The sequence below is a fragment of the Apium graveolens genome, chromosome 1, assembly GCF_009905375.1.
Source record: "Apium graveolens cultivar Ventura chromosome 1, ASM990537v1, whole genome shotgun sequence".
Classification (NCBI taxonomy): domain Eukaryota; kingdom Viridiplantae; phylum Streptophyta; class Magnoliopsida; order Apiales; family Apiaceae; genus Apium; species Apium graveolens.
In genome coordinates, this window is record NC_133647.1 from 41,031,161 (window position 1) to 41,043,903 (window position 12,743).

At 34.8% G+C, this 12,743-nt stretch overlaps 1 non-coding gene across 1 annotated transcript; it reads left to right on the forward strand.

Annotated features, from left to right (window-relative positions):
• Window positions 1-258: 258 nt before the first annotated feature.
• On the forward strand, window positions 259-365 carry LOC141679499 (small nucleolar RNA R71). Its single transcript, XR_012558119.1, has one exon. It is a non-coding gene; the product is annotated as a small nucleolar RNA R71 (small nucleolar RNA).
• Window positions 366-12,743: the final 12,378 nt, after the last annotated feature.

The window sequence follows — 12,743 nt, forward strand, 5'->3', positions numbered from 1 at the left end:
GAATCAACCTTTATTGATAGCGCTTGGAGCTGGGCTGCAATAGCGGTGGCTGCATCAACTTCCAGAATACCTGCTACCTTGCCTGACGTCATCCTCTGAGTTGGGTTTTGATGCTCATTTGCAGCCATCGTCTCTATAAGATTATACGCCTCAGTATAGCTTTTAGCCCATAAGGCGCCTCCAACTGCTGCATCGAGCATGGGCCGAGATTGGGCCCCCAAACCATTATAAAAACCAGTGATTACCATCCAATCCGGCATTCCATGATGTGGACATTTTCTCAACATTTCCTTGTAGCGTTCCCAAGCCTCGCACATAGATTCTGTAGGTTGCTGCGCAAACTGAGTAAGAGCACTCCTCATAGCAGCAGTCTTTGCCATTGGATAAAACTTCACCAAAAACTTTTGCGCAAGATCTTGCCACGTAGTGATGGACCCAGCTGGTTCAGAATGTAACCAGTCTTTAGCCTTATCCCTCAGTGAGAATGGGAAAAGCCTCAACTTGATAGCCTCATCAGTCACGCCATTATACTTAAAAGTGCTGCAGATCTCGACAAAATTTCTTATGTGCATGTTGGGGTCTTCAGTTGCCGCTCCTCCAAAAGAAACAGAATTCTGCACCATCTGAATAGTGCCCGGCTTGATTTCAAAGGTGTTAGCTTGAATAGCCGGATGAAGGATGCTTGACTGAATATCATCAATTTTAGGCCGAGAAAAATCCATAAGAGCTGGATCAGCTTGAACAATACGATCTCCCATGTTTACTGGTTCTTTCTGCTCAGTTCCTAAATCCGAATCCTCAAAATCTAACTTCTCCGGAATATCAAGAACTGCGTTTGTCTCCTCAGTTGTATCTAAAGTCCTCTTGCGAGCACGAGAACGAGTTTGCATAAACGCTTGCTAAAGTACCTGAAACACAACCGAAAAGAGTAAGTAACTACTACGTCCTAATCACTGAGTCCTAATGACCAATGATGGTAAGTACATAAACTAAACAAATACGCCGAGTCCCCGGCAGCGGCGCCAAAAACTTGTTAGGGCGAAAACACGCACTAATATTCACGCAAGTATACGCGTTCGCAAGTAATATAGAATACTTTCTAGTTCGTTCCCTCAGAGACTCAGACTAAATTATTGTCTAATTAAACTCACTCACCAATGTATGATTACTTCTCAATGTTAAGATAATAACACTTAAAATTGTTGATCAAATATTAACTATAATTAACTAGTTAGTTAACCACTTAACTAACACTTCAAATTATCAATAATAAAACACTCATGAGATCACAACTTCATTATTACTTCCTTCTATAGCCATTGTTATTACCTTTAGCATGTGACAGTGATGACATTAATCGAATAACATGAAACTGATAAAAGCCAACTTTCATTGTACTAATACCATTCTACCAAGCATCCACAATTAAGATAGAAGTTGAATAGTCATCAATTATGTTGAGTTCCTATATGTCTACAGAAATTGACAACACAACGATTTAAGCACAAATTATTCCTTTTGATTATATAGGGCAAATAAAACTGTTAGAATTACCCACTAATCATGCACAACGTACATGAACCTATGCTAGCATGGCAAGTTCTAAATCTCAAGATCCACCGTCACTTCACAAGAGATCAACACCCTATCTTATATGTTCGCGACGCACATAAGACGAATATGCGCAACCAATACTAGATATCATGCAATCATCACACACTAAAGTATTAAACAATTAACTAAAGAATTCCATAATAAATCCGTTGAAAACCCATGATCACGATTAGCCCATAATAGAACTTATCGCCATCATGGGTTCATATGAAATCATGATAAACAAACACAAGAAAATAATAACTAAACTAATTATATTAAAACAGAGTATGTCACAAGAGTAAATAAGTCAAAGCAAGAAAACTAGCATCCAACGTTACAACGAAACAAGAATCACAAGAATATATGCTTCCTCTTCGTTGCGGTGTGCTAAATCGGTCTTCTTCCTTATCTCCTTCGCTCCTTGCGTAAAACACAATCTAAAACATAATCTCCTTAATAATCTCTATGAAAACGTCTCAAATCTACCTATATAATAGTCCCATAAAACTCAGATTACATAGAAATTGGAAGCCACACAGAAGTAGAAGTCTAAAATAATTCAGCTTTTTCCCCGACCTTGCGCGGCCGCTCAGCATTGCTGCGCGGGCGCGCAGGACCCTACTGGAAAAATTCCAAGCTTGCTCCGTTTCTTCGCCGTAATCTGCCCATTCCTTTCCTCTCGCAATGGTGAACACATGCCAAGGCTTATTCTTGATGATTCCTCCCCCGAAATGCAACTAATACCCTGAAATGCATAAACACTAGAAAAACGCATTAAATACACAAAAAACTTGATTTCAAGACACCAATTTAAGCCATTTTAAGACGTTCTAAGTGGTATAAAATGCCACTTATCACTTATATCGATCCCAAGCCTCACAAAAAGATTCTCCAGTTTGATGAGCAAACTGAGTAAGAGCATTCCTGATTGCAGCAATCTTCGCCATACGAAAAAAATTTAGTGAGAAACTTTTGAGCAAGATCTTCCCAAGTGGTGATAGACCCTGGTGGTAGAGAATGTAACCAGCACTTTTCTTTGTCCCTCAGAGAAAATGGGAGGAGTCGCAGCTTGATAGCGTCTTCAGTCACACCATTGAACTTTAAAGTATCGCAGATCTCGACGAAATCCCTGATGTGCATGTTGGGTTCTTCAATAGGAGAACCCCCAAACTAAACTGAGCTATGTACCATCTGAATCGTGCTTGATTTGATCTCAAAAGTGTTAGCCAAGATGGCTGGTCTGATGATACTCAAATGAATGTCATTGATCTTAGGCCGAGAGTAGTCCATCAAGGCCTTGGGATTTTCTGCTTGATCTCCCATCACTACTAAAATTGGTTTCTCAACTTTCTCTTCTTCTTCTAGCTTCTCTCCTTCTTCAAAAACTTTCCTTCGAACCACTACAACTTATTCCTCGGCTTTATCCAGAGTTTTCTTACGAGACCGCGAACGCGTATGCACACACGCTCGCTAGAGTACCTGAAATAAGATAAGAAAACAAATAAGTAACAATGTCCGAGTCAATGAACTTAACCGACCACTGATGATAAACATATAAACTAAAAATTAACACTACAGTCCCCAGCAGCGGCGCCAAAAACTTGTTAGGGCTAAACACGCGCTAATAATTCACGCAAATATACACGCTCACAAGTAATATTGAATTGTTTCTAGTTCATTCCCACAGAGGTTGGCTTTGGTTAATTATGTAATTTATGCACTTATGCACCGATGATATGGTTATTATCCAATGCTAAGATGATAATAAATTGGGTTTGATTATAACTATGAATTTAAACTAATAATTATAACTAAGAGAGTAAAGAGAGTTGTATATTATATGAGACAAACATGAGATTCTAACTTCATTAAATACTTCATTCAATAGCCTTATTGTTCTTAACCTTAGCATGCAATGCTGATGACACTAATCATATAACACGAAACTGCTAAATGCCAACTTTCGTTGCACGAATAACATACTACCAGACATCCACAAAAGAGATAGAAGCTGAATAGACACCAAATATATTGAGACCCTATATGTCTATAGAATTTGACAACATAAAGGTTTAAAGCACAAGTTATCTATCAAGATTACACAGGGCAAGTTAGATGGTTGAAATTACCTAGGAATCGTGCATAACAATATCACATGAACCTATGCTAGCATTGCAAATTCTAAATCCTTAAATTCACTGTTGCTTCATTAAAGATTAACACGCTATCTTACAAGTTCGCGACTCTTATAAGACGAATAAGCACAACCAGTACTAGGTTATCATAAAATCACCACACACTAAGGCATCGAAACAATTTAACCAAAGAAATCCATAAGTAAATCCACTAGAACCCCACGATAACGATTAGCCCATAATTGGACTCATCATCAACGTGGGTTCCGATGAAAGCATGGTATAATAAATGTAGTCTTTATACTGAATAAATAACAAAACCACGTACGAAACAAGAGTAAGGTTCACAAATAAGAAAACTAGCATCCAAGTTACAACTTAGAACAAAGATTCACAAGTAAAAACAAGATCTTCTTCCTTTTCGTTGAATCATGCTAAATCAGTCTTCTTATGGCTCTCCTTGTGCTCTGGTACTTCCCTTTTTTTGAAAATGTCCTTTATTTGAATATATATAGCTGCCCATGCAAGATAGAAGTCCTCTAATTATAATTAGAATAGAATCAGGATTCTGTAATCCCGACCCGGCGCGGCCGTGCGCTAGACCAGCGTGGGCGCGCTGCCTCTCTGACAACCTGGCGCGGCAGCGCGCTAGACCAACGCGGGCGCGCCGTACTTCTGGAAAAAACTTCTGATTTCTTCTTTTTTTTGCTTCCTCGAGCCGGCTTTCCACTCGCTTTTATTCCAACACCACCTTAACACCAAATTAGCATCAAAATAATACTAATTCATCTGATTACCTAGATAATGCCTAAAATGCAAAAATACTAAAAAACACGTTAAAATACTAACAACTTGAGTACAAATGCGTCAATTCAAAGCTTAATAGAGCATTATAAAGTGTCATAAATGCCACTCAACAATTGTGTCAGGAAATTTCTTTTGATATTGATACCTGGAAATCAGTTATATTACTTGCTGGGCATTTTTGGCTCACTCTTGCTTTGTTAATTCTTATTTCTTTCGGTTTTGAATGAGGATTAAAGTGAATAGCTCTTAATAGACAACAAAGTTGGAGAAATCCCAGCTGTAAGAGGATGGAGATGTTGGAATGATTAAGACAAGGGAATTAGTAAAGAGGTAATAAAATTGTATTTAGTTGATATAAATTTTAGAAGGTTAGATTCGTGTTTCATACCATAACCTGTAAATGATCTGAATTTGAGGGGTCATCTATATATTTATTTTAATATTCAGGTTTATATTATTTAAAAATTGTTTAGTGACACCCAATCATGTCCCCAAATTTGGAGTTGTTACACACGGTTAGCCAAAGTAATGTTTGGTAGATTACTCAATCATTTTTCATATCCCCACGCCATCAGTTAACAGCTGTAAGCACTTAAATTTACCCACTAAGTTACTACTTCAATACTATAATAAAAATACTGACCAAAAACATATTTTGATTAAATTCAAAATATTATCAAAACATAATAGTCAATCAGGGTTTGACCATCATCGGTATTTAATAACTACTTTCAGGACTTATCAGACAATACAAGTTTGACCAATATTAGAGATTATTTAGATAATCAAAGTTTATCATGTAGTAACTGGCTGGGATTAAATATCAGAATTTAAACTCGGTTCAACTTATACATAACAATTAACATGATTCCATGGAAGAGTTTAATACTATTATCAGATTTTAACAAATACTTATACATTAGATAAAGATACCATACTCTAACTATCAATTGCATATCATAACATTTCATCAGAGTTTAAGAATTGTCCTAAGATCATTCCCAATTTATTCACCAATCTGATAAAGGTGGCTTCACAGAGGGGTTTGGTGAAGATGTCTGCTAATTATTGATCAGTTGGAACAAAATACAATTCCACAATACCTTCCATTACATGTTCCCTTATACAATGGTCATTGAACGTTGTACTGGATTTCCTGTCATTGCAATAGCACTTTGATTATCATGATATATAGGAATTTTAGAATACTCTAACCCATAATCCAGTAATTGATTTTTTATCCAAAGTATTTGAGCACAACAGCTTCCTGCATTAATATAATCAACTTCAGCAGTTGATGTGGAAATTGACTTTTATTTCTTGCTAAACCAAGAAACCAATTTGCCACCAGGAAATTGGAAGCTTCTTGAGGTGCTTTTCCTGTCTAATTTGAATACTGTAAAATCAGCATCTGAATATCCAATTAGCTTAAAAACTGAATCTCTAGTGTAACCCCCTCCAAATCCGGGGTCTAGATCTGGGGGTTACTTGCGAACTACTAACATAAATTAACTTGTACAATAATTATATAAATATACAGCTAACCCCTTTCATACTACTACTCAGGATCTTTAAGGTTAAGGTATGAAGAAAAGAACACAACACTTCTTTTATTACATTCTGAAATTCAAAGTCTTACAAAACTCTATTTATTACAAACCAACTAACTAAACATGTTTTAAAACTAAGTTCATTTTATTCAAACACACACAACATCTATCCACACTAAACTTGTTTTGGTAGCTTAAAGCTCTCTTCCTGAATTGGGGTTATCACTCTTGGTGCTAGAGACTCTCGCCTTTTCACTAGCTTCTTTACTACCCGGGTGTGGATAGGCTTTATTCTCAGCTTTTACTGAAACACAAAGTGAGAAACAACAAAAAGGGTGAGCCATAATTGCTCAGCAAGTCCACAATATATATATATAGTATCATAAAAAAGTCAAGTGAATCTGATATAAATAGATAATCAGATTCTATATGTATCTATGTATTTCTGTAAAAGATAAAGAAGGCCTCTATCGGTGATTATCAAAAAACTAGACTGGAAACACAATATCACAGTACTGTCATATGTTGATCAGTCAGATACAGTACAGATCTATGTCATTCACATAGATCCATATCATAACAAGGTACCCAGGTTCATTTATGGCTTACATATTAATTAAACGGTCCAGTTCATCCATGGCCCTAATCATAACCATTAAGTCTATAGAATTAGCATCCGGAACAATCAGTATGCCGCGATGTTATCCCAATATCAAGATATACATTAGGATATAGATATTGTATAATCTATTGGAATATGAATAAAGGATTCAACGTATTAAGGGTAATCAGAAGTAAGATAAAAGTATGATCAAATAATAGTAATTGTATTTTAGTGATTGTGAAAAAAGGTTATCAATATTCAGTGTATCAAGAAGTTGAATCAAATATAGAACTAAGCATAGTTATTCATTATTCTAAATTTAGAATAGGGGAGAAACTTGTTTGGTATGCGATCTATCCCAAATCTATCACTGATATCTATCCCTGGCTTGTACTACCTTGCTGAATTCGTATCTATCAAGGAAAGATACCAAATCAATTGACTTGTACCTCAATTGTATATCAATCTGAATCCACGTAGCCTATATCGTCTACCCGCACGATTATAGCTGACTCGTATAATAATTAACTAGCAATTCAGACTCGACTGATCATATAAATCACATAGCACATAAGTCAGATAGTCATTCTAGGCTTTAAAACATTTTTAGAATTGAAATCAAATCATTATTCGCATTACCGAACAATATCTGACTCATTTCCTAATTTTTATAATTTATTATACTCGTATTTCTAATTAATCGGGTCTATAAATAAATTAATATCAAAATACCACTCTTTTATGAAAGAAATTAAGATTTAAAATGATTTTTATCGAAAACAAATTATTTTTCTGAATTTAGGAGCGTTCGTTTCATTTGAAACGGATAAAAAGTTGAATTAATATTCAGTTAATAAGAATAATTCAATTATCATTCAAAATAATAAATTATTCAAATTAATTAAATATTAATTATATTTTTAATAATTATTTAGGAAAAATTAGAATTAAAAATGATTTTTCCATAATTTTTGTAATTTAAATGAATTTAAAACAAAATATTTAAATAAAATGATTAATTATCAAAATAATTAATCAATTTAAATAAATAATAAATAAATAAATAATTTCAAATTTTGGGAAATAATTCAGATTTATTTATAAAATAAATTAAATAATTAATTGAAATAATTAATTTATTTTTTTGATTAAATAAAACTGAAATTTGAATTTATAAAAATAATTTTCCAAAAATAGTTTTCAGAAATGAATTTTGGGTTTAATTGGATCAAACTCGGGTTGGGAACCGTGTATAGATTCGGGTTAACGGGTCAGGAAGAACATCGCGGGTCGGGATGAATTTGCCGGAACTTTCCCGGAATCCGGCGATTTCCCGAACTCCGGCCATGCTTCGATCTTGACCAAAAACTTACCCTTTGGTACCCTTTTTGGTCCCAAACAATTCTAATTCATTTCCCCAATCCATCTCAGGAAATTATAACCCAGAATCATCCCTGCAGATGATTCTCCGGCCAAAATGACCAAAATTTCCGGCCAAACATCAATCTACTAATTATGTACATGAAACTTCAAGGTTAATAGCTTAAATTAAAGCTTATGAACTGTATAATTGTCACACCCCAACTTAAACAGCAAATTAAATATAACTATCACAACAAATAAATAAACATACCCAAATCCAAGATCTTACAGTTTAGGGTTTGGAACAGCCCAATACTACCATCTATTACAACTGATTTTAAATACCGAGTCCTCACACAAACTACTATCACTTATTCTACCTGAGCTCGAACATAAGCATTAGCATCACAGGTCTTACGGGCAGTCTGCTTGAATCTAACCATAGCTGCTGGCTGTAATATCAGGGTAAAGCAAGGAGTGAGCCAAATGCTCAATAAGTGCTAAACAATACGATACAAATCATAAATCGAGATATATATTAAAGAATGTCAATGGGAAGACATAACCAGTGATAACGAGAGATAAAACTTTGGGTGATGGCATCATTCCGTTTGTATCAAAATAATTTCAAAATCATATCTTAATCAAAATCATTTTATGATGCTACGGATTGCAGGCGGTGATCAGCCGCAAAGTAATCCCGAACCTCGCTGGGTTCTAAAACATTAATGGGAATCCCTAGGCAACTTTTAAGCCTAATATAAGTGTGGAAAGGACTCGCGTCTCAGTCCAGATCCACTATTCAAAGAAAACATTTATCCCCCTTTGGGACTGAAAACCCACATTTTATTTATTTCAAAAAAAACTGATGCCGATTTATAACAAAATCTCTTTTACAGTAAACATTTTTTTTTCTTTTTTTTTATCAAGGGATTATAGATCAACTCGAAAAACGGGGAATATGGTACTAAATCTCAGGGCCATGATTCACAAAACTATACTTTATTAAAGTAACTGAATAGTTTTCATATATCAAAGATTAGACAAGGGGATTTAGTGAGGCTATTGGATATTATAAAGGGTAATGCCAAATTGGGCTTAAAGCAATGGTTTCTCATCAAGCTTCAAGTGCTGGATCATCAAGAAGATAAGCTTCATGAATACTAAGGGTGTTAAGGTATGCAGAAATGATCTTTAACTCAGGATATATCAGAATTGTCAAGCTTCAGGATAAGAAAGAGGAGTATCAATCAATGAGGAATCACTTTGATAAGTATCTGGCTTTTAGGGTTCAAGGTAATGTTCTATAGGGGTTCAAGTATCAGGATGAGATATCAATACTTAGGAATCATCAGCATGTTAATCAAGAGAATCAACCAAGAGTTGTAACTACCCTTTCTTTTATTATGGCATTCAAATTACTTTAATATACTATCACGATACGACCACTTTGCAATACGTACTCGAGGGTTCATGGCATTTTTATATAATTCAAAGATAAATATAAGATACGCTTGATTTAATATATCAAATGACACAGGATAATTGCAGCAATGTATGAACTATTAGCAGTAAATATGAAGGACAAGTTGAATCACTTGCCTTAAGAAAGGCTGGTCTGGTCTGACTGGTAGGAGCAACAACTAGAGCTTCACTCGACCTTTATGGCAAGTTTTCCCTCGTCTCGAGATCCTACATAAATAATAATAATCCTCATTATAATATACTCTCACCAACTTAACCTATTTACAACCCGAATTTAAACACGGATGGCACTTAGGCCTATATGCACTTAATTTATATTCACCTTTAATTTATAATTGCACACACATAGCCACATAATCACATAACATATATTAATATCAAATAACACCATATACACCATAATGCAACACTAGGCTTGGATGATCTCGATCCCCCAACTTAAGTCACTTGGTCGCTAAACTAGACAAAGTCTTCTAATTTTGGCTTCCTAACTCGATGTGCCTTTACTAAACTATCCAAGACCTATTGACCCTCACTTGTGCCTTTTATTATACTACTGACCTTATACTATCTTACAACTATGGTGGTTTACCAAGACCTCACTCCTAAGTGTTCTAAAACTATGTGATGAGTGAAAGTGCTCACTGGTGCAAATTTCAGAATGACAACTATGGTTTCTTGAGTGCATTAGACATTCTTAAACTACAAGTTTTCCTTCAAAACTTTTACACAAGACTCTCCTGACCTAAGGGCATCTCCCAAACTTGATGTGGCTCAAGGGTCTGGCTTGGGCCTTCTTGGGCCTAAGCTCAAAGTCCATGGTTCCCCTGTTTTCCTGGGCAAAAAATACCCTAACTTGAATTAACTTGTGACACATGGTTCTAACTCATATCCTATGAAATATGGTTGGAAAAACTTCTCTGACACTCCCTCTAACAAAGGCCCAACAGGGCCTAATGAGGGCCTACCCATGACATGGTCAAATCTCCCTATTTCTAAGTTGCAACAAAACTGTCCCCTGCTGGACAGATTTTGTTATTCGACTTGTGCACCTAACCAAATGACATGCAAACCTCCAACCAACACCTAAAACCTTTTATATACTCCCAATACTAACTTCTGGTGGCTTGGGCCTCAAAGTGCACATCAATGACATGGTCGAAACTCACTCTAAACCTCAGGGTACTAAACTGATTTTCTGCAGAAACTAAAACTCTCCTTCCTCCAAGGTTTTGACTTGACAAACTCAACCACCAACAACCCAATACCCAACCCAAGACTTAAACATGGTGATCTACTGAACTAACTCCCTTAAACTCAAAATAATCTTGGTGGAGATCATCCCTACCTAAGGTGCAATCATGGCAAAACAAAAGAATCCACATTTCACAACTCACAAATCATCAAGTTTTTGAAACAACAAGTTATGCATTTTATAAAAGATATACACGACTTATTACCATGCATCAAGAAGCATTAATCAATATTAACACATTATTCCTACTGAAATTAAATCTTACTAATAAAATCTTTCCAAATGATCAAAATCTTATAACATTCTAAGTGAAATCCGCATCCATGCATGCCTTTGAGTTTTGCAAACCAAAACAACATATTTTCTAAATATGTTTTACCAAGAAATTTACATGCAATCCTAGAATGAGCTATATCTAGATGATCACTTAGCATGCAAGGAGTTTCATCAAATTTTTACTAAAAAATTCAAGCCATTATCATATAAACATGCAAAAATTGAACAAAGCAACAAGAATGGTCTTAAGAACCATTCATTCAGCTCCCCTATGGTCATGGCCGAATGAAATGGAAGGGAATGGCCATTTAACATCATGAGTTTTCTTCTCAAGACTTGGCACTTCACCATTCCTTGTAGTCCTCTCAAAAACAACCTTAAAATCACAAGAATCAAGGTTGTACTTTGAGTTTCAACTAAAACCTTAACATACAACCTTAAAACTTAAACTTCCTACTCAAAACTCTTTAAAATATAAGTGATCATGGCATGGGAAGTAACATTTACTTGTTGTAGAAGGTGGAACTTGATTGAGAAAGAAAGAAAATGGGGAGGGGGTTGATCTCGGCAAAACCCGAGAGTGAGGGGGGGAAGAAAACCGAGAGTGAGAGAGACGAGGGAGGGAAGAAAGAGTGTGGTGGTGAGTGATGTGTGAAATGATCATGTCTTTACTTGTTTTATGGTTTTTTTTGGACAAATGTGAGTGGAAATAGGAATTGACATGACCACCCTTCCACTTAAACTTGGGTCATTTTGCATGCAAGGGTAAAGGAGGAATTTGGCTAGAAAATAAGAGTTAGTGGGGTGGTAATTGTCTCTTTAGCCCTTTTGGATTGAATAGAAAGGATTTGCATGCAAGGACAACTATGTAATTTGCTAATTATAACAGTTAACATTTATAAAGATTTATTTTTATAAAATAAAACACATGTTCAAAAATTATAAAATTTATACCATAAAATAACTTGGATTTTTAGAAATTTTATAAAACTACTTTTGAATTTTGTGAAAAAATAACTTTTAAAAAGATATTTATCCAAGGTTTAAAAATATTCCTTATAAATCAAAAATGAAAGAAATAAATAAATTTTTTTCTTTGAAAATTCATATACTGTAATGAAAATTTAAGACGCAGAAATTCTCATTCACACAAGCATACAATAGTTGAATATATTGGCATTCGGCTTTATAATTACACCAAATTTACAATTAATATTACACAGAAATGCCGGGTGTAACAATAATCAAAACCATAGCATCCTACATACCTCAGCTTCTTCAAAATAAAAAATGATCAAATCAAAAATTGGGTATAAACCCTAATAATCGAATTAATATATTCAGGAATCTTTTGATGAAATTAAAAGCATAAATCGACTGTACACATTTAAATAAAGCTATAGTAATCATCAAATCAATATAATAACCCTAAAATTAAAAAACCCTAATTCAGACATGAACCGTAAAAATCAAAATTCAAAATTTATGAATCAAAACATGAAATTGATGCCACAAACTTATAGAACAGATCAAAACCTTCGATTTGAGTATTTACATGATAAGATTTGATGATCAGAATCTCCCAAAATCACTGATTGATCTTTGACCTGAATTCAAGAACCCTAACCCGAATTTCAGAGAATTTTTAGTATTTTTCTAATTTTTATATAATT